The 17,562-nt window shown below is 39.8% G+C and overlaps 2 long non-coding RNA genes across 2 annotated transcripts; both read left to right on the top strand.

Annotated features, from left to right (window-relative positions):
- The first annotated feature begins 7,059 nt into the window (after nt 1-7,059).
- Nucleotides 7,060-9,004, top strand: LOC145117702 (uncharacterized). Its single transcript, XR_013712758.1, has 3 exons — nt 7,060-7,314; nt 7,405-7,489; nt 8,843-9,004. It is a non-coding gene; the product is annotated as an uncharacterized LOC145117702 (long non-coding RNA).
- Nucleotides 9,005-10,630: 1,626 nt separating this feature from the next.
- On the top strand, nt 10,631-17,277 carry LOC145117009 (uncharacterized). Its single transcript, XR_013712426.1, has 2 exons — nt 10,631-11,105; nt 17,116-17,277. It is a non-coding gene; the product is annotated as an uncharacterized LOC145117009 (long non-coding RNA).
- Nucleotides 17,278-17,562: the final 285 nt, after the last annotated feature.

The raw sequence follows: 17,562 nt of genomic DNA, 5'->3' as shown, positions 1-17,562 counted from the left end.
CCCCCATCTGACGGTTACTGGGATATTCCAATATCCCCCAATGCAAAATACTTCACTGTATTTGAGCATTTTGACCGCAGCTTACCTGATCACAAGAGACTGCCCATGGAATTCGAAAGACTCAATCTATTCCATGACAAACATGCTTCTTCAATAGAGAAAATCTGGTCTAATGATAGACCATCCGCAGTCAAGAACTTTAAGCCTCGGAAATTCACGAAAGCTGACTTTATCCAGTATACTCTTACAAGAAGGAATCAGGACTACGTCCGCACCCAAGCTGACTTCCCATGCATGAATCCAGAATAAGTCTTCCTGATAGCAAAGGTGTTCCAAAACAAAACCGAGAAGTATCCAAAGATGAAGATAACATTTGAAAGGGCAAGCACATTTCTAAGGGAAACTGTTTGTGACTTCGCAAAGATTGATGCAGACATTCACCCTGCCCTTGCCAAAAAGTTTGATCTACCACCACTTGACCCTGCACCAATGCTTACTGAAGGTTATCAAGAGAGATCCCTAGGTGCAACAAACTTCCCAGATCTTGGAGTCATTTTCAAAAGAAAGGTCGATGAAACCAAATATTTCATTCCTATGACTGCCATGAATCGTCTCACAAGGAAGCAACTTGAAATTTGTCGAACTGCAGTTCAAAAGTCAAAACACACAACTGCCGAAGTCAAGTTCGAAATTTTAAGAAGGATCACCTGGTTGGAGAACGTCAGAAAATTTTGGTGGATTCTAATCAAGTTCCTAAAACTTGATAACTAAAGAAAAGTTGAAGAGGTCACTTAGGGGGAAATTGTTGAATCATAACAGTGACCCTCTTAAACTTGGTCTACCGCAACCCTCCACTATCCGCAGTCAACTCAGTTCAGCAACCACATCCGAAGTCATCATCATCCGCAGTTCACTAACTAGTTTTTCTTAGTTTAGCTCTTTATTTGTTTTTCTTAGAATACTCTCTTTTGTCCAGTATGCCTTGCATGGCTACGGTTAGATAGTTGAACAAGTGTAACCTTTGAGTCTCTATATATAGAGCTCAATCCTTCTTATTCAATACATCAGATAACTCATATCTTGTGTTATTACTCTTATCTCCTTACTCTAAAAGTTTACTAGATTATAACTGAATATTATCTCTCTTCGGAGCAAGTCATTCTTGACTTAATCACTAAGTTTGATCTCACTTACTAACTCGGTCTGAATGCATTCCTTGTTAAGAATCAACTTATGTGTATACTTGATATAATATCTCCTGTCATTTATATTTCCTTACATTTCCGCACCTAACTCTCTAATTATCTAACTCTAACTTATTATTATTGTTGAGCTTTTAGATCCTTTGAGATAAACTATTCCGTAACTATACTTGTTCTAACGTTTGTTCTAGTGTGTCTCAAGTTTTTCTCTCAACACCTACTAATGAAAGCTCACTCAGACGATAGATGGATATGGCATAGAAGACTTTCGCACCTCAACTTCAAAGACATCAACAAGCTTGTTCTTGGTGATCATGTGCGAGGGCTTCCTCTCCTAAAATACGATAAGGAACATCTATGTGCATCCTGCGAAATGGGGAAGCAAAGCAGGAAAAGTCATCCAACCATAGTAAATACGAAAGTCATTGAACCACTAGAACTTTTACACATTGAACTTTGTGGTCCTTCAGCAATTGAAAGCGTTGGTGGTAATTAGTATATTCTTGTTATAGTAGATGATTTTTCACGTTTCCCTTGGGTGTATTTTCTTAAGCAGAAATCTGATGCAACGCCAAAGCTCAAGGATTTCATAAAGCAAATTGAGCTACAACTGCGAAGGCTGGTTCGCAATGTTCACAGTGACAACGGTTTGGAATTCAAAACCCAAGCGTTTGAAGAATTCTTTACTGAGAAGGGCATTTCTCACAACTTTTCTGCTCCTTACACTCCACAACAGAACGGGGTCGTTGAAAGGCGAAACCGCTCCTTGTGCGAAGCTGCGAGAACTATGTTGTCTTTCGCAAATCTGCCTCTCTATTTCTGGGCGGATGCGATTGCAACTGCGTGCGTCACCCAAAACAGATCTCTCCTCAATAAGCGATTTTTTATCACTCCTTATGAAATAATAAATAATCGCAAGCCTAACGTTAAGTTTTTCCATGTATTTGGTTCCAGGTGTTTTATCTTCAACTTAAAGGAACAACGGAACAAATTCGATGCGATGGTTGACGAATGTATATTCTTGGGATATTCGTTGACCTCCAAGGCATATCGGGTTCTCAACAAACGATCTAAAAAGATGGAAGAAACTTACCATGTCACGTTCGACGACCACTACTTCAAGAGGACTCAGAAGAATGATAGTCCATTGAAGGAGATCTTTCCTAAACCAAGTCCAGCTACGATTCCACTCTCCACTCTTTACGAGGAATTCATATTACTATTTGATGAGCCAGAGAAGCCTATATCATCTGAATCAAAAGCAGCTGACAAAAAAGTCGATGAATTAAAGAAAATAATTGACAACGTTGCGAAAGATATGCACCAAGAGCCACCAAGTGTGAATGACCCTCATGACACGAACACTACATTCCAGGGAGAGAGTTCTGAATCAACTTCCAATGCAAGTTTTCAGGGGGAGCACTCTACTCCACAAGTGACCCACGGAAGTCCACTATAGGGGGAGAATCAGACACCTGAAGTGGAGACATTCACATCATTCGAGGGGGGGGGGAAAGATAATACGAATGATGATTCGGATGTACAGAATGATGATTCGGATATACAGTCAGAATTTGAGGACATAAATGCTGAATTGGATCCATCTTATGATCCTAATTATCCTTCTCTAACTAAATGGACTAGAGATCATCCAAAAACGCAAGTTATAGGCGAATCGTCATCAGGAGTTCTTACGAGAGCACAACAAAAGGCGAAGAAAACTGCTTTATTCTCTAAAGTGGAATATTGCATGTTTAATTCGTTCATCTCCAAAGTCGAACCCAAAAATGTTCAGATTGCTCTGGATCATTCAGATTGGGTACAAGCGATGCAGGAGGAGCTCAATGAATTCGAACGAAACCAAGTCTGGAGACTGATTCCTACTCTAAAGGATGCGTCTCTTGTAGGGTTAAAGTGGGTGTTTCGCAACAAGCTTGATAAAGAGGGAAACGTTATACGAAACAAAGCGCGACCACATGTAAAAGGGTATTGTCAAGAAGAAGGCATTGACTACGAAGAGACCTTCGCTCCTGTTGCTAGGCTAGAAACCGTTCACATGTTTCTGGCTTATGCAGCACATAAGAACTTTGAAGTTTATCAAATGGACGTCAAGTGTGCCTTTTTGAATGGGGCGCTAGAGGAGACAGTTTATGTGGAGCAACCACCAGGCTTTATAAACGAGAAGTATCCCAACCACTGCTATATTCTGGACAAAGCGGTCTATGGTCTAAAGCAAGCTCCAAGAGACTAGTATGAAACTCTAACTCGCTTTCTAAAACATGCTAAATTTAAACAGGGATCGGTTGACCCAACCTTCTTTTGCAAGAAAGATGGTGACCACTTGATGATTGTCCAAATTTATGTTGATGACATCATCTTCGGATCGACTAACCTCAGCTTAACAGTTGAATTCTGAAAGTTGATGGAAACTAAATTTGAGATGAGCTCCATGGGTCCGATTAACTTTTTCCTTGGTTTGAACATAAGACAGAGTCAAGAAGGTATCTTTATCAACCAGGAGTCCTACACAAACACCTTGCTCGCTAAGTTTGGAATGGTGGGAAACTCAAAAGTGAAGGTTCCAATGGCATTCGGAACGAAACTAACACCATCTCTGGAAAAACTAGCTGTTGATATGACCCTTTATCGTCAGATGATAGGATCATTGAGCTATTTAACAGCTAGTCGACCAGACATTATGTTTTCCGTTTGTTATTATGCTAGGTTTCAAGTGAATCCTCGCGAACCCCCACATGGTAGCTGTCAAGAACATTTTCAGGTACTTAAAACGAACCTCCTCACTAGGCATATGGTATCCATAAAGCTCAGGTTTCTTCGTATAAGAATTTTCGGATGCTGATCTAGGAGGGTGCGGCCTAGATAGAAAGAGTACAATGGGAGGATGCCAATTTTTGGATGGCAAGCTCGTAAGTTGGCAATCTAAAGAGCAAACTTGTGTATCCCTCTTAACCGCTGAAGGAGAGTGCATAGTTGCTGCCTCATGCACTTCACAGGTCATTTGGATTCAAAGCCAACTTCGTGACTATGGCATTAACATGAAGTGAATCCCCTTATATTGCGAATCTGAAAGCGCCATTCGCATTTGTTATAACCCAGTGCAACACTCAAAGACGAAACCCATAGCACTAAGATATCATTTCATCAAAGATCACGTGGAAGATGATAATGTTGAGATACATTTTGTAAGATCCGCTGATCAGTTGGCCGACATCTTCACGAAAGCCTTACCTGAACCTATTCAAGGCTTAGGAATGATAGAAGCTGAGTCAGTTCCGAACCCACCTTCGTATATGTAGAAGTTTTAGTGACATACGAATTGGTGCGAACGCTCGCAGTAGTTCGCAGTCATTTTTTTGTCCTGCGAATGGGTGCGAACGCTAGCAATGGTTCGCAGTTCACTATTCATTTATGGTTCGGAGCTTCATGTATCCTTATGTTTGTTGTACATTTCTGTTTTTATTTTCTTTTCAGAATATCAAAATACAAAAACATTTTACTTGTTTCTATTTTTATTCCTTTTTTTTTCAAAAAAGCTCAAAAGTCAAAAATATTTTCTTTTTGCATGTTCATATTTCTTTTATAAAAATATCAATTGCTAAATAGTAGATAATTGTGCTGATTTGAAGGCAAAATCTTTACTTCTCAATCACGGATGATAGGGCAGGTATAAATTTCTTTATCTATGAACTAGCTAAGTGTCCCTAGAAGCATGTTGTTGCATGTTGTCTGAAGCCTCCTTGACTCTATGTTGAAGCCTTAATGAATCGATAATACCAATCGTTTCTTTCAAATTAGGCTGTGAATTCACATAAGTCATGAGCTACCTCACTCTTCTCACATTGAGTAAAGAGTTATCTACTTGGTCACATTCGTATAGCAGAGGTACACCATTTCTCTGGAACCACCTTCAATATTTGTACATAACTTTCGCCTTCATGAAGGTAACCCTTGAGACTCTTACATATTACCGCTAAGGTTTACGGTTACACAATATCTGCGTTAATGATCATAAATTTCGTTACCACCACGAATTAAGTGAAACCCAAAATTCAATACATACTTATGAATTTATGGTGAACAATTAAATGTTCTAGATTTTTCACCAATGAATTAACGAAAGTCCACTTTCGTGGTCTGTACCAAGAAATCTCTTTTTCTTTTGCAAGGTCTTAGACAAAATGTTCTAGACCTAAGACATTTGCAAGGTCTTTATCCGAGTCACTTAAAATAATTCCATCGCATACTTGTTTAAATGACTACACCGGTCAAACAAGTACTTCATCTGAACGTTCAGACTTATATCAAGTTTTGGAGATTGGTTGGAGCATAAGCCACCCCTTTGAGCATTAAGAAACGAAGCCTTTCACTGTTTCTTATCAAACTGTTGATCGTAATCCAACGGGAAACGACATAAACACTTATTGGTCTCTCTTGATTTCTAAGGAAGAGATCTATGCCCAGGATCCAACTGTTTCGTGTCTTAACTGACATCGTAATTCAACGGGAAACCATGTTTCCGTCGGATTTCACATTGGTAGCAACTTGTCATGTGAAATGAATTGTGCGTTATAGAAGGCTATGGGTCATGTGGTGTTTGGTTAGTATTGATAGGGAAGTTGGGACATACAATTAGGGATAGAAGGATAGTTGTTGTGGTTGAGTATTTTCAAATTATTGGGTTGTTTGTTGGCAGTTGTGGGTTTCCGAGTGGTCTCTCGTGCTTTCTTTATAATATGCCTTGATTATGAAATGGTTAGAGGGAGCTTATGGAATATGTTGGCGTTGTTTCAGAGATCCTAAGCAAGTCGGATTTTGAGGCCGAAATCTAGTTTAAATGGGGGAGGCCTTGGGCTTGTGAAAAATAAATGGATCAAGTATAGGCCTTGGGCTTCAAGGGAATAGGGTTTAGACCCTACTAGATGTTGATAATATTGGTTATGAGATCCAAGCCCTGGGTTTGTGTTTTGGAGTCAAAGGGTAAACTGGTAAAGTGATGTTTTTTGTGACAACCGTCAAATTTCGGTCAATTCAAAGTCAACAAGTCAAACCGGTCAACTCCAATAACCCTTGTATGCTAGGGTTTACGTTATGTAATCACTATACAATTCGCTATTTTAATGAGAAATCATCATTTGGAAAGTTCATGTGTTTGATTTTAGCCTTAACAATGCTAAACAACAAACCAAAGCGATAAAACACTATTGCACAATCATCGGGATTGTGTAAGACACTAAATCATGGCTTAACGGGGTTTATGGACCTTTCGTTGCGAAGCCGGACACTCAAAAAGATCACAAACGAAACCTCTCACAATCTCTTTCACTCAACCTCTCTCTATTAAAATCTCTCCCAAATCTCTCCCGAATCTCTCCCAAATCTCTCTCAAAAGTTCCTTTAATTTTTTGTAATCATTCGGGCCATCCCGACCCTTAACTGGGTCAAAAACCACTTGAAACGGGGTAAAATAGGCTTAAGGACCCAAAACTGAAGCTTCAGGACCGAAGTCCCTGTCATAAAGGAAGACGACACACATTTGTCTGTCGTAAACTTACGACTCGCGTGTTTAGGACACGCAATGAGTATCAAGGAAGCCCCTGTCATAAAAGAAGACGACATGCATGTTTGCGTGTCATAATTTTTCCGGTTTTTCGACTACGACTTCGTTTTAACTCCGTTTTTCATTATTTTAACGTGGGATTTTCACCCAAAACTTTATTTTATAAACTAAGGCCCCAAAATATATAAATCTCCAGGGTTTTTATAAAAATGTATTAAAAGAATTGGTGGTTGGACTAATTATTGAGGGAATATTTGCTTTTCCTTATTTTATGACAAAAGCAAGCCACCACCACCTCACTCTATGATCATCCACTCTTTCCCACTACTCCTTGTCTCCTTAGTGGACCTTTACAACCAATCTCCAGCTCTTCCCACGTTCTAAGAGCTGGAGGATTGATCCTCTCTCCTCATTCTCCATAAAAACTCTTTCATTCTACACTTAGCAACCAAGAACACTCTCCAAAATTCTCTCATCTTTTCTCTTAACTTCAAGAACTTCAAGGCTTTCTCCAGGGATTTCTTTCTTCAATTAGTAAGTATCTTCATCATTCACATAATTATTAAACTCCATTCTACTCAAATCATTGATATCTTACACAAATTCCATCTTATTCGGTGTTAGATTCTCGAATCATCAAGACATCTTCTTAGTGTTCTTGGGTTGAACACTTCCTCTATCTCACTTTCATCTACTGAAATCACATAAGGTGAGTTCATACCCATACATTTACATGTTTTTCTTAAGTTTTAAGGGGGGAATACAAGTAAAATCATCAAGAACACAATTAAACTTTTTCTAACAGATTGCATCAGAAAAGATGGACGTTAATCACGGACTGTTTTGGTCAACTTAAAAATTTTAGTTTTCAAAACTGTTTCAGGTGCAAGTAGTTCAAACTCTTAGCTTTAAAATGACTACTTGCACATCTCCAAATGATTTTTCTACAATTAATGGTGATTTTTACAAAACTGCCTGTCATTTCAGAGGCAAACCCGGACCAGTCTGTGATTATGAACATTTTCACCTCTGTTAGAGATCACTAAAAATCATGATAAAATTTACGAACAAACTAGACTCATATTCCAAACTCTCAAAATTTGCAGATTTGGATTTAGAGCTGTGATGATTTTTCTATAAATTTTCTAAGAACGGTAACAGAAACTGTTTTTAACGAAAAGTTGCTGTTAATTTCATTTCACCTTGTAACATGTTGAGCAAGGTGTATATCTTTATGTGACTATATGTTACTGCAATATATGATATTTTATCTTAATATTTAGACACACATCAGTTTACAAATGGATTTGGTCATATAAAATATAAAGAATAACAAGTGATTATAATCAAAGTACAATCGATACATTCAAACATTAAATAAACTATTTTGAATATAGTTTGCATACATTACCACGTACTACCCTTGGTTGATAAACCATAATAGGTATAGTTTATGATACATTACATAACACATACATTTAAAAAGGGTACATTTATACAAAGGATATTTTCATTAAGCAAGGTACGGCCATACGGTACCAAGTTTTCATAACACGTAATTCCGTTAATGACTTTGTGAGACATTTACTTCAAATTACCATTAAGTCCTGTATTGTAACCAGAGTCTCCTTGAGGGAGAGCGTGATACTTGTGTATAGATCTATATTGGGTTTGACAAACCCACACCTAAACTGCATGCAACAGTTAGACCGATAGGTCTGGGGTGACAAATGTCATAACATTTCCGACGCCTGAAGAACGTCGTTTTAGGCAACCGTGGTCATAGTATGGTTATAATAAACTCACATAAAGTATTAACAAACATTGGAATTTACGGGGACTTCATTAAAATTTAACGAGTTTATGTCGATTTAAACTTGCATTGTTTTACTATAAATATGACAAATTACTTGTACATTTCGGTCTTTGGGTTTTAAGACTACATTTACACATTAAGGAAAATATTGGATTTTTCTAACACAAATACTACTTTTACAAATGAAAAGCTTATGAACTCACCAACCTTTGTGTTGACACTTTTTCAAACAACTTGTATTCTCAGGAAATCATTAAACAGGTAATCAAGTGCTTTTGAGGATGGGACGCTAAGGCGTCTACTATTTCATATTTTATCAACATATTGTAATTGATTCGTAAACATGTAATTCATACAATGATGTAATTTTTTTTTCAATTATATATATGTTGGTTGTGTTTGCTTGAATTACTATTACAATTGCTGTTATGATACTATACATGAAGTCCTCCACCCCCGGACGTTTCCGCCATCCTTGGTTTGGGGGTGTGACAGATTGGTATCAGAGCGCAGTTTATAGTGAATTAAGTATATCAAACCACATAAGATATACAAACTATAAACACAATTGGGACTAATAGTCTCTGATTTGTGCATTTTTCAAATAAATATACTTTTAGAAAATAAATGATTCCTTTTATTAAAAAGGTATAAATACATGCATACATGCTCACATAGTGTCATAACTACAACAACATAAAATAAAAGAAGAGGAGTTGTACATTATGGGTATGCCTTGGTATATGTAAATCAAGTCTGGGAAGGATATAGCCTGATCAACTATATCTGTCCGGGAATTGACTTGCATATACCGGGGGATGGTCAGGATGGACAACAAATCTAACAAACTCGTCTTACCGCTAGTACGCCTCATTCACGAAGCCGGTCTATAAGGGGGGTATAAGGTTGTTGCCTATAAAATGGCAACTTAATGGGTGTCCACTCTCACCCACCGCTTCCTTGATTGGTGGAGGGTCGTTAGCCGAACGGGTAAGACAAGGACTTATAAATTCTCATTAAAAGTATGATGAATATTATAAAGTAACTAAATGCTTTAAGAACTCAAAACTAAACATTTACAAATACTATAGGAGTATTTTGTGTTACTATAATAAAAATATTTTATACTTTCATTTTACCTCATAACCCAATGTATTGGGTCAATAAAAAGTATAAAATCGTATGTGTCGTAAACATACCGGAAAACAACGTAATAATATACTTTATGTATAAAAGATTTCTCTCCCTATAAATACACTTTTACTAAAAGTACATTGGTTTACGACTTATGACAGAACCATGCCGCCAAGAAGAAGACCAAGACCTTCCAGCAACACAGCAACACCTCCTCCGCCGCCGCCTCCACAGTTTGATCCCGCGATGTTCCAGGCTGCAGTAACAGCAGCCGTAGCGGCCGCAATGTCACATATAGGGACCAACGGAGCTGGTGGTTCGGGATCGGGAGCTACACACTCTAACCACGGAGACAGTACGTGGCGTGCAAAAGAGTGTTCATACAAGGACTTCACAAATGGCAAACCCGACAACTTCAATGAAAGCGGGGGAGTCATCACGTTGATGCAATGGTTTGAAAAGACCGAAGTAGTCTTTCAGGTGTGCTCCTGCCCCGAAGCGAGCAAAGTTAAGTTCGCAACCTTAACCTTCACCGGCCGGGCCCTTACTTGGTGGAACTGCCGGGTTAAGTCACTTACTCTCGAAGTGGCTAGCTCCATAACCTGGGCAGAACTAAAAACGTTGATGATGAAGGAGTACTGCCCGAGAGGTGAAATTCAAAAGCTGGAACAAGAACTCTGGAACCTCAGGATGACGGGCTCTGACCTTGAAACCTACACCACCCGATTCAATGAATTGGCTCTCCTCTGCCCAACAATGGTTACTCCGGAGGAGAAAAAGGTGGAGCGATACCTTTGGGGACTGTCTCTCCACGTGCAAAGTAGTGTCCTGGCTTCAAGGCCAACTACTTTTGACAGTGCCAGGGAGCTGGCACAACAACTTGTTGACCACCGAGCCGGTCATAATACTACAACCACCACCACTGATAAATCAAAAGGGGGAAACAACAAAAGGAAGTTCTGGAACGAAAAGAAGAGCCAACCAGCACAGTACCCCGCTAAGAAGCAACAAATTGTTGCTGTCCATGCTGCCACTAATGCTGCCACTACTGCTACCACTCCAGCACCACCGAAGCCATATGCGGAAAAACTACCTAAGTGCAACAAGTGCAACTTTCACCACAATGGTGCTTGTAGGGAGATGCACTGTAACAACTGCGACAGGAAGGGGCACACTGCTCGTTTCTGTAAAGCGCCGGCTCAACCAATCAACCAAGTCGCCAGTACGGGGGCAACCCGGACCTGCTACAACTGTGGAGACGCAGGTCACTTCAAAAGAGACTGCCCCAAAGCACAAGCCCCTAGTGCTGGTGGAGTAGGAAGAGTCCTGGCAATAGGACACGGGGAAGCAGTCGAGGATCCCACGGTGGTTACCGGTACGTTTCTCCTCAATAACTCTTATGCATGCGTACTATTCGATAGTGGAGCGGAGAGGAGTTTCGTGAGCCACCAATATAAACATTTACTTGAACAAAATCCCCAATCACTAAAGGATACTTATGTAGTAGAAATGGCAAATGGGAAAGTAGAAAGCACTAGCGATATATACTCAGAATGTACTCTCACTCTAGACAACCATACATTTAAAATTGACCTGATGCCAGTCACCATAAAAAGCTTCGACGTAATCATCGGGATGGATTGGTTAGTTCCTCACCGTGCCGACATTCTATGTTACGAAAGGGCCGTTCGCCTCAATCTACCAAATGACGAAACCCTTCTCATCTATGGTGACAAACCTAGTGCGAATTTACAAGTCATCTCATGCATCAAAGCCCAAAAGTATCTCCGGAAGGAGTACCACGCCTTCTTAGCCCATGTAGTAGACAAGAAACAAGACGTGAAAGACATCAAGTACATCCCCGAAGTGTGTAACTTCCCGGATGTGTTCCCAGAGGATCTTCCTGGTGTACCACTCGCACGACAAGTCGATTTCAGAATTGACTTAATACCCGGAGCTACCCCCGTAGCCAGAGCTCCATACCGCCTCGCACCATCAGAAATGCAGGAGTTGTCCAGTCAGTTGACCAAGCTTTTGAACAAAGGGTTCATCAGACCAAGCTTCTCACCTTGGGGAGCACCAGTCCTTTTTGTAAAGAAGAAGGACGGATCCTTTCGCATGTGCATCGACTATCGGGAACTAAACAAGCTCACCATCAAAAACCGATATCCTCTGCCCCGAATCGACGACCTTTTCGACCAACTCCAAGGAGCAAATTTCTTCTCAAAGATCGACCTAAGGTCAGGCTACCATCAACTACGAGTTCAAGAAGAAGATATTCCCAAAACTGCATTCAGAACTCGCTATGGGCACTACGAGTTTGTGGTGATGTCCTTCGGTTTAACAAACGCACCTGCGGTATTCATGGACCTAATGAATAGAGTGTGTCGACCCTACCTAGACAAGTTTGTAATCGTATTCATCGACGATATCTTGATCTACTCGCGAAGCGAGGAGGAGCATCGCCTACATCTACGCCAAGTGCTAGAGACGCTAAGAGCGGAGAAGCTTTATGCTAAGTTCTCTAAGTGTGAATTCTGGATTAGAGAAGTGGATTTCCTTGGACATGTGGTAAGTGAGAAAGGCATACATGTGGATCCCTCCAAGATCAAGGCAATCGAGAATTGGTCAGCACCCAAGACGCCAACCGAAATTCGACAATTCCTTGGGCTTGCTGGCTACTATCGAAGATTTATACAAAACTTCTCCAAGATTGCGAAACCACTCACCACCTTGACGCAGAAAGGTGTGATATTCAAGTGGGAAAATAATCAAGAAACTGCTTTCCAAACGTTAAAACAAGCCCTATGCAGCGCACCGATCTTGTCTCTCCCAGAGGGAACCGAGGACTTCGTAGTGTACTGTGATGCTTCGAATCAAGGCCTCGGATGTGTGCTCATGCAGAGAGGGAAGGTTATCGCGTATGCATCGAGACAGCTTAAGACGCACGAGGTTAATTATACTACGCACGACCTGGAATTAGGAGCAGTGGTATTCGCTTTGAAGATCTGGAGACACTACCTCTACGGCACGAAATGCACTATCTTCACTGATCACAAAAGTCTTCAGCATATCCTCAATCAGAAAGAGCTCAACATGCGACAGAGGAGATGGGTGGAGTTGCTGAATGACTACGAGTGCGAAATTCGTTATCATCCGGGCAAGGCCAATGTAGTGGCCGATGCTCTAAGCAGGAAGGAGTACTCGGGCCGCCGAGTAAAATCCTTAACAATGACAATCCATTCCCACCTGACCATACAAATCAAGGAAGCTCAACTGGAAGCTTTGAAACCAGAAAAGGTGGCAGGAGAGACATTAAGGGGAATGGATAAAAACTTAGAAGTCAAGGAGGATGGAGCACGTTATATCATGAACCGGATTTGGACACCGAAGTTCGGTGGACTCCGAGATGTCGTCATGAATGAAGCACACAAGACTCGATACTCCATCCATCCCGGGTCGGATAAGATGTATCTGGACCTCAAGAAATTATACTGGTGGCCGAACATGAAAGCTGAGATTGCTACCTATGTGAGCAAGTGCCTGACTTGCGCTAAGGTCAAAACCGAATACCAGAAACCATCCGGGCTATTACAACAGCCGGATATACCTGAGTGGAAGTGGGAACGAATAACAATGGACTTCATAACCAAGCTGCCTAAGACATCGGGCGGTCTTGACACAATATGGGTAATTGTAGACAGATTGACCAAATCAGCACACTTTCTTCCAATAAAAGAAACCGACAAGATGGAGAAGCTGACTAGAACGTACATCAGAGAGATTGTACGACTCCATGGTGTGCCGATATCCATTATCTCCGATAGAGATAGTAGATTTACCTCACGGTTTTGGCAGTCTCTACAAAAATCATTGGGAACTAGGCTTGACATGAGTACGGCCTACCACCCACAAACCGACGGACAGAGCGAGCGAACCATTCAAACGTTGGAAGACATGTTAAGAGCTTGTGTGATAGACTTCGGTAAAGCATGGGATACCCATCTACCGCTTATCGAATTCTCCTACAATAACAGCTATCATACTAGCATCAAAGTCGCTCCATTCGAAGCTCTTTACGGTCGCAAATGCAGATCACCCCTGTGTTGGGCTGAGGTGGGGGATACACAGCTAGCTAGAGGGCAAGTCTCTAATAGCACTCTCACCGGTCCAGAAATCATCCGCGAAACCACCGAAAAGATCGTACAAATCCGAGCACGACTTAAAGCCTCAAGAGACCGACAGAAAAGCTACGCGGACAAGCGGAGGAAACCCTTGGAATTCCAGGTGGGAGACCGAGTCCTTTTGAAAGTCTCACCCTGTAAAGGCTTGATACGCTTCGGAAAGCGTGGGAAGCTGAATCCAAGATACATAGGACCTTTTGAGATTCTCGCTAGAATCGGCCCCGTAGCTTACAAACTCAATCTACCCCGCGAACTTAGTAATGTGCATTCTACCTTCCACGTCTCGAACTTGAAAAAGTGCCTATCTGATGAGACTCTCATTATTCCACTCGAGGAAATCGAGATCAATGAGAGCCTCAACTTCGTGGAAGAACCTGTGGAGATCATGGACCGGGAAATCAAACGAACGAAACAAAGTCGTATTCCCATCGCGAAGGTACGTTGGAACGCTAAACGAGGACCCGAATTCACCTGGGAACGCGAGGATCAGATGAAACAAAAGTATCCACATCTCTTCCCAAACTCTTGAAATCCCAGTCAAAATGAAAATTTCGGGACGAAATTCCTTCTAACGGGGGGATGATGTGACAACCGTCAAATTTCGGTCAATTCAAAGTCAACAAGTCAAACCGGTCAACTCCAATAACCCTTGTATGCTAGGGTTTACGTTATGTAATCACTATACAATTCGCTATTTTAATGAGAAATCATCATTTGGAAAGTTCATGTGTTTGATTTTAGCCTTAACAATGCTAAACAACAAACCAAAGCGATAAAACACTATTGCACAATCATCGGGATTGTGTAAGACACTAAATCATGGCTTAACGGGGTTTATGGACCTTTCGTTGCGAAGCCGGACACTCAAAAAGATCACAAACGAAACCTCTCACAATCTCTTTCACTCAACCTCTCTCTATTAAAATCTCTCCCAAATCTCTCCCGAATCTCTCCCAAATCTCTCTCAAAAGTTCCTTTAATTTTTTGTAATCATTCGGGCCATCCCGACCCTTAACTGGGTCAAAAACCACTTGAAACGGGGTAAAATAGGCTTAAGGACCCAAAACTGAAGCTTCAGGACCGAAGTCCCTGTCATAAAGGAAGACGACACACATTTGTCTGTCGTAAACTTACGACTCGCGTGTTTAGGACACGCAATGAGTATCAAGGAAGCCCCTGTCATAAAAGAAGACGACATGCATGTTTGCGTGTCATAATTTTTCCGGTTTTTCGACTACGACTTCGTTTTAACTCCGTTTTTCATTATTTTAACGTGGGATTTTCACCCAAAACTTTATTTTATAAACTAAGGCCCCAAAATATATAAATCTCCAGGGTTTTTATAAAAATGTATTAAAAGAATTGGTGGTTGGACTAATTATTGAGGGAATATTTGCTTTTCCTTATTTTATGACAAAAGCAAGCCACCACCACCTCACTCTATGATCATCCACTCTTTCCCACTACTCCTTGTCTCCTTAGTGGACCTTTACAACCAATCTCCAGCTCTTCCCACGTTCTAAGAGCTGGAGGATTGATCCTCTCTCCTCATTCTCCATAAAAACTCTTTCATTCTACACTTAGCAACCAAGAACACTCTCCAAAATTCTCTCATCTTTTCTCTTAACTTCAAGAACTTCAAGGCTTTCTCCAGGGATTTCTTTCTTCAATTAGTAAGTATCTTCATCATTCACATAATTATTAAACTCCATTCTACTCAAATCATTGATATCTTACACAAATTCCATCTTATTCGGTGTTAGATTCTCGAATCATCAAGACATCTTCTTAGTGTTCTTGGGTTGAACACTTCCTCTATCTCACTTTCATCTACTGAAATCACATAAGGTGAGTTCATACCCATACATTTACATGTTTTTCTTAAGTTTTAAGGGGGGAATACAAGTAAAATCATCAAGAACACAATTAAACTTTTTCTAACAGATTGCATCAGAAAAGATGGACGTTAATCACGGACTGTTTTGGTCAACTTAAAAATTTTAGTTTTCAAAACTGTTTCAGGTGCAAGTAGTTCAAACTCTTAGCTTTAAAATGACTACTTGCACATCTCCAAATGATTTTTCTACAATTAATGGTGATTTTTACAAAACTGCCTGTCATTTCAGAGGCAAACCCGGACCAGTCTGTGATTATGAACATTTTCACCTCTGTTAGAGATCACTAAAAATCATGATAAAATTTACGAACAAACTAGACTCATATTCCAAACTCTCAAAATTTGCAGATTTGGATTTAGAGCTGTGATGATTTTTCTATAAATTTTCTAAGAACGGTAACAGAAACTGTTTTTAACGAAAAGTTGCTGTTAATTTCATTTCACCTTGTAACATGTTGAGCAAGGTGTATATCTTTATGTGACTATATGTTACTGCAATATATGATATTTTATCTTAATATTTAGACACACATCAGTTTACAAATGGATTTGGTCATATAAAATATAAAGAATAACAAGTGATTATAATCAAAGTACAATCGATACATTCAAACATTAAATAAACTATTTTGAATATAGTTTGCATACATTACCACGTACTACCCTTGGTTGATAAACCATAATAGGTATAGTTTATGATACATTACATAACACATACATTTAAAAAGGGTACATTTATACAAAGGATATTTTCATTAAGCAAGGTACGGCCATACGGTACCAAGTTTTCATAACACGTAATTCCGTTAATGACTTTGTGAGACATTTACTTCAAATTACCATTAAGTCCTGTATTGTAACCAGAGTCTCCTTGAGGGAGAGCGTGATACTTGTGTATAGATCTATATTGGGTTTGACAAACCCACACCTAAACTGCATGCAACAGTTAGACCGATAGGTCTGGGGTGACAAATGTCATAACATTTCCGACGCCTGAAGAACGTCGTTTTAGGCAACCGTGGTCATAGTATGGTTATAATAAACTCACATAAAGTATTAACAAACATTGGAATTTACGGGGACTTCATTAAAATTTAACGAGTTTATGTCGATTTAAACTTGCATTGTTTTACTATAAATATGACAAATTACTTGTACATTTCGGTCTTTGGGTTTTAAGACTACATTTACACATTAAGGAAAATATTGGATTTTTCTAACACAAATACTACTTTTACAAATGAAAAGCTTATGAACTCACCAACCTTTGTGTTGACACTTTTTCAAACAACTTGTATTCTCAGGAAATCATTAAACAGGTAATCAAGTGCTTTTGAGGATGGGACGCTAAGGCGTCTACTATTTCATATTTTATCAACATATTGTAATTGATTCGTAAACATGTAATTCATACAATGATGTAATTTTTTTTTCAATTATATATATGTTGGTTGTGTTTGCTTGAATTACTATTACAATTGCTGTTATGATACTATACATGAAGTCCTCCACCCCCGGACGTTTCCGCCATCCTTGGTTTGGGGGTGTGACATTTTTTCATGAATTAAGGGATGTTTTAGATTTCTTTCATAAATTATGGGTCTCTTCAATACCTTTCTGTGCCTATAAAGAACGCCGAAAATGGAGTTGTAACAAAGAAGTTATGGTTGTTTGAGGTTGAAGTGGAAATTAGGGTTTTTGTCCTACACAGGGTGTAGGAAAGTTACACAGGGCATCGCCAAGTTACACAG

This window comes from Lactuca virosa, chromosome 5, assembly GCF_052849685.1.
Source record: "Lactuca virosa cultivar CGN04683 chromosome 5, Lactuca_virosa_CGN04683_v6, whole genome shotgun sequence".
Classification (NCBI taxonomy): Eukaryota; Viridiplantae; Streptophyta; class Magnoliopsida; order Asterales; family Asteraceae; genus Lactuca; species Lactuca virosa.
Note: the sequence above shows the minus strand (reverse complement) of the source record. Positions and strands in the feature narration are given on the sequence as shown.